Below are 6,200 nucleotides of genomic sequence, written 5' to 3' on the forward strand. Positions count from 1 at the left end.
TGTGCAAATGGACAAAAGTGAGAAAGGGTGAAAAACCCGTGAGCCATTGTCCATTGTGGGTGGGCTGGGACTGCCCTGAATGGCCCTGATGGCTCTGCAATAAACAGAACTGGTTTTTATTCTCTCATTTTTGCCCAGCCTCTGTTTTAGGTAARCCTGATAATAAGGCATCCATACCCCTCAGTGCCCATCCCTGCTGCAGTGCAGGCACTCAGAGAGCCCTTCCCGGTGCATCTTTCACAGGGATTCATGATTATGAGATATTTAAAGCTCATAACTGCAACAATATACTGCCAGAACTGTGTGTGAGCCACAGCCTTCCATCTGTGCACACCTGAGCCCCCTCCTCCTCCATCTCCTCCTCCTCATGAACACACTTCTGGAAGTGCAGTTCATCTCTGACTTCACAGTCTGGGATCTGGCTATTTCTTTCTCAATGGTACAGTGAACTTTTGGGCAAATTTTTATTTTAATTAGTATGGTTTATCTGAAAAAAAAAAATAAAAGGAAAAAAAAAAAAAAAAGGTTGGTATTGCAGGCACTCTTCTCTGCGAAAAAATCTTCTTCCAAAAATAAATCCTTCCTGCTCAAGTTAGAGCCTGAGGCTTAAGGTATTAGCAGTCTGGAGCCATAACAATACAAACACATGAGAAGCCCAAACAGGGTTGATCAGCAGTTCTTATTACCAGTTCAATTATTCAAGTTCTTATTACCAGTTCCATTACCCTTGTGGGACTTCTTCCACAGGATTTTTTCCCTGAATGTTAACTGTATAAGCAGGAAAACTGTGTGCCATCTACTGGCACCTTAACAAGCACCACAAAGGGTTTTATTTCAAGTGTTAAATATAAATAAATATATATATATAAACAGCTATAAACTGACTGTTTATATGGTTGAAAATGCTTTTTTTTTTTTTTTTTTTTTTTATAAATCTCTCAGGCAGGCGGTGGTAGTCCACCCTTTTCCCTGCCCAAAAGGAACCAGCCACAGTCCCAGAACGTTTGTTGGAATTTTCCTTTCTCGTGAGTCTTCCTGGTGAACCATACCTGTGGGCATTCTGGCCAGTTCAGCTCAACACTGAAATGCACTGAAAATGGGCAGCTGTTCCAAGAGAGCTATCACTGTTTAATAATGAATATGAAGAGCAGAATTTCTAATCCCATCCTCTAGCATTGTCACCCTAAACAATCTGGTCTCTGCAGTAGTGCTCACACCTAAAGAAATGAGGAAAATAACTGAAAAACTCTGATTTCATTTACCAGTGATAGTGGAAATCATCTAACTGGGTGAAGTCTGCCTCTGGCATCCTCATCACTTAGAGATGATGGAACTGAGCTGTTCACACAATGCATTGGGAAATTAACATCCTGTGCTCCTCTCCTTGTGGCACACCTTAAAGGTAAATTTTGTCTTGATTTAGGAGTTGTATAACTCCCTGTCCTGGCAGTCAGATGTCTGTAAAATATCTGTGTGACCTGGCACACACAAACTTAACTCAGAGGGAGTTGGTCTTTTCGGGAAAATAAGAACTTAGAGAAGATTTTAAACAAGAAGGCAAAAGATTTATGAACTACCGTTAAGGTGTAATTCTGTTTCTCCAAGAGGGCTGAGAAAAAGAGGGAGCTGTGAAAGAAAACATTTGGATGTTGTGATAGGCAGAATGAAAGAGATGCAAGCACAGAAAGTTAAGTCAGGATCATCCCAAACCTTCAGAGCTTGRGAGAGTGAGAACATGAAACAGAATTTGGCATGATGAAGAAGGAGAAGGCAGTGAAAGAATTCAAAGTAATGTAAAGTACCAAAGATTGGAGGGATTTTATTGATAGCTTCAGCCTCTCCTGGGTTACAAAGTGAAGTTAAAACATAAAGGGGTATTTAGCATGAAGATTTGAATGACTGAAGCAGTGAAATGGCTCTGCTTTAAGGCAGCATCATATAACAAACATGTCCAGCCAGCCATGCCCATGACAGTTTTGGGGTGACAACTCCCATTTGCACACATGTGCTGATCCCACTGACTCCAGCACTGCTCCCTGGGGCAGGTGCTGCTGGGAATGAGTGAAGAAACCCTTTGGGAATTCGGAGAGAATGAAAAAATCCGTCACACTCCAAAGAAACTCTGCTGCCCTCCAGGTAAGGACGTAATTTCTTAGCACTTGCAGAAAAGAAAGGCATGGGTGGCCAGCTCTTGATTCTTACACAGGAAGAAAAAGTCTTGTCAAAAAAACATTCAACCATCTCTGAAACTGCCCATTTCTGAGAAGTCTGAATAGTTTCATCCTGTTACACAAGATAAATAATAAATGTCTATCAACCATTGTGTTTCCAGATTTAAGGAACATCCAGCTGCCCATATTCAGCCATAAATTGACTTAAACAAGATTTTAACCCTCTGTCTGTGGGATCACAGGGGCTCTGATATGATGCAGAGCTCTTGTACACTCACAAAGCTGTTTCCTAATCCTGCCCTAGACACTAAATTAACCTTCCTGCCCTTAGCATTTTGCATGGAAAAACTGACGAACTTACTGAGGAAAGGTCTGCTGTAAATAATACCGGCCCTTAATTTTGTCACTATTCAGTAAATGGTGCTACCAGCAGCCAGCAAGCTCACACCAAGCACTATTTTACTTACTCAGCAACTGAGAGAGTATCAAAGAGCAAAGGGTGCTCGCTGAGATGATTGGGGGGATCAAAATGTGCTCTCTCTCCTCCTTAATAACAACATAATACCTAAATTTGTAATAATCCTGATCTGGGATGCCCTTTGGACATTTGCATATGTGTCTCGGGTTACATGTATTGAGCTGCTTGACAGGTTGCTTGTGCTATTTGATTAAAGCTTATAATGCCAAGAACTGAGCAATAACCTTCCAAAACCTCCTAGTTTTCTGATATTTTCTCTATAACAAAGGCTGTGTCTTTAGCTTTTCATGGGTTTAATTCCGTATGTGCTGTCCTGTTATTTCTGGAATCCATCACAACTCCTTTTTAAACTTTTTCCTCTCTTTTTCGTGAAAGTAAAAAAATGTCAGTTTTAGAACCTGCTACCTTGCACTTGCAGCCTGCCACATAAATGCTGTTCATTTTTCTAGTTTTCCCAATCCACACAGATTTCTGTTTCACCAGATTTTATTCAGTGAAGCTGCTGGAAGAAGGCACTGGAGGAGGCATCTCTGAGGCAGTGGTGTCACCAAAACTGCAGGAAAAACAAAAACTCTCCAACAACATTTTAATGTTAGAAAGTCAAGGCATTAGCTTATTTTCTGGCCAGGATGTGCCACAGAAATCATTTCATCCACACATAGCCCAGGTGTGCAGAGAAAATCATTACAAGATTTTCTCCCGAACTTCCTGCAGTCAGAACCCAGAGAACTTTATTGGTTTAATGTTCATTTGGTCCAGTGTGGTGCAGTTCTCAATATTTGGGTTCCCATTGGATGTGAATTTCATCACCTCCCAACAAATCTGTCCAGCCTCTTGTATGGGTTTTGCAGCCTGTGCCGTGTTCCTGCTACAGCCAAATCTGCTGCCACAACCCATTTTAAATACAGGAAAGTGTCATTTGGAAGGGCAGTTCACATGGCAGCACCTTCAGGGCACTCATCACTATAATGCAATTTCTTGTGTTTAAATTAGTGGACTCATCCTGGCAAATGAACTTATTCACACACTTAAATGTTCACTTGGTGCTGATATTGTGCACTTTTTGCGCACTGTTGGCTCTTTTTAATACATGGACAGGGTCAGCATTCCTCAGAGCTTGCATGTGCATATCTGTAAATTTGATTAAGGTGAAAAAATGTCCTTACCGTGCATAAACCTGGCATGTTAAGTCTTCCAGGAATAGTGGTGAAGTAAGAAGTATTGCCCAACATCATCATCTTTAGAAAAAAAAATGAAATAAAGGAAAAAATTCTTTACTCCCATCACATAGAAAAATTAATTAAAGTAACAGCAAGAGATTAAGTTGTAAAGATGTCTGCATTTACACCGTGTGTAAAGATGCCTGCATTTACACCATGTTTTGCTGTATTTTGGGGTTCTGTTGTGTTTTCTAAGTTGTTCTTCTTTCCACCCTGGTGAAAGGTGAAACTTTCCCCAGGTGAAACTTTTGTTTAGTGGTTACAAACTCCTGTGCAATCGTTTGAAGGCGAACAAGTCTGGCGGAATCACTGCAAGGAACTTCGCTTTTTGTGCCTTTCTGCTGCCACCCCGGAGGCTGCACTTAACTCAGCAAGCATGGTTTTATCGTAATGTTTCAGAGCTGCAGCAAACCTCTGACAGCTGCAGCTGTTTTCAGGTTTGTGATGAAATGGAAGATGAGTCCAACTGACACYGAGCCAAGGGACATTGCCAGCACAACGCAGCCTGGAGAGCCATGCCAGGGAAGAGGAGGTGTCTGCCAAGGTTGAGCCAAAATATGCCTCACTGACAGGTCTAGGAAAGGAGTTGTGTTCCCCAGAAGGGATGTTGGTGGATTTAAACATTTTCATCGGGTTTGGGTGCTCTCAGCCTCCCCAGGTGAAGGAGCAGACCATGGATGCTGTGCTGCGCTCACTGGAGGATGGGAGGGTCTGCTCGTGGCAGGATCAGTGAGTTTGCAGGGCCTGCTGTTGGGAAATACACAAGTTTATTTTTTTTTATAGAACTTAAATCAAAGATCTTGCTGGCTTTTGGCCTGGGGGAAGGATGTTGAAGTTTCTTTGCAGGGCACTGCTCACCAGGTGAGGCCTGAGGAGTTTCACAGCTCAACAGACTGGGAGAAGCACAAAAGATAAAAACCATCAACAACCATCAAGGGGCATTAACAGAGCATCTGATGCCTTATCAATCAGGCTGATCTGAAACAGAGGCCAGACAAACTTAAGAGAATGAGAACAGACAACTTTAATCCAGGCCTAACAGGCCTACTGGTGTTAGGGCAGACAAAGCYGCCTCCTGAGGCTACAGCCAAAAATGGACCCCGAGTCACGAGATCTTCACCTTTTCTAAGTTCTGACTTATWAATGTATTGGATCTTAATTCTCCAATGACCTTTTCAGGTGATGATATCACCCACTCCAAGCTTGCTCCCCCCAATTCTCTGTTGTTTCCATATTTTGGGGCTCTGAGGCAGCGAGGTGTCCTTGGATTCAGGCTCAGAGAGGAATTGTTTTGTCTAAAGATGGGAGAACCGTAGTTTTTAGTGCTGTACTAGAGAAGTACAAGAATACAGACACATGAAAATAGAGAAACTAAAAATCCTACGGCATCACATCAGCCCCAAAGCTCCGCCCTGGAGTGGTCAGAGACACCTGGTCTGGGAAAAGAGATAAGAAGAATCTGATCAGCATCTGAGGAGAGGAAACCCAGAACCAATAGGAACCCTAATCCTGAGAACTGCACRATGTTGGACCAATAAACATTAAACCAATAAAGTTCTATCGATTTTGACTGTATAAAGTTTGGGGGAAAATCTTGTAAAATCCATGTGTCATGGAATGATTCTCTCTGCACACCCGGGCTATATGCGGACAAAATTATTTCTGTGGCACATCCTGGCCAGAAAATGAACTAATGCCTTGACTCTCTAACGTTAAAACATTGTTGGAGAGTTTTTGTTTTTCTTGCAGTTTTGGTGACACCACTTCTGTTTAATTCTTTATAAGTATACCAGCATTTCAGTGTGCCCAGGCTGAATCTGGAGGCTCAGAGCAGTGCTGTGCTCTCCCAGTGCATCATGCGCAGGCAGCCAGTTGACATTTAGGTTGTTTCACAGTAATATATCACAAGGAGAACAAGCAGTTGCTGTTGCTGATGATGTCAAGGCAATGGCACGATGGAAGCCTTCGCTCTATCCCTGGAATCGGGGGACAGGAGTCACCCGCAGGCAAGAGCTGCTTGGCATGATGGTCACTGTGCTCTTGGAAATCAGAGAGGACGGAGCTAAAGTCAGATAAAACAGGAGAGGCTCCTGCTTTTGCAACAGCCCTGGGCTTTCCTGCCTGCTGCTTTAAAGGTCTCTTTAATTTGTGTTTATCTCTTTATTCCCCACTGCTGGCAATGGCCGGAGGTCTGGAGGGAGGACAGCTGTTTCCCAGCTAGAAACCAGAAACACACATTGTGCCAAAAATACGGGATTTCTTTTAATGAGAGGTTTCAAAAGGCTCCCACAAGATATGAATAACCACTGAAGGTATGACACTTTAATCTAA

The sequence above is a fragment of the Malurus melanocephalus genome, unplaced genomic scaffold (assembly GCF_030028575.1).
Source record: "Malurus melanocephalus ecotype Western Australia unplaced genomic scaffold, MMel_1.1 scaffold_718, whole genome shotgun sequence".
Lineage (NCBI taxonomy): Eukaryota > Metazoa > Chordata > Aves > Passeriformes > Maluridae > Malurus > Malurus melanocephalus.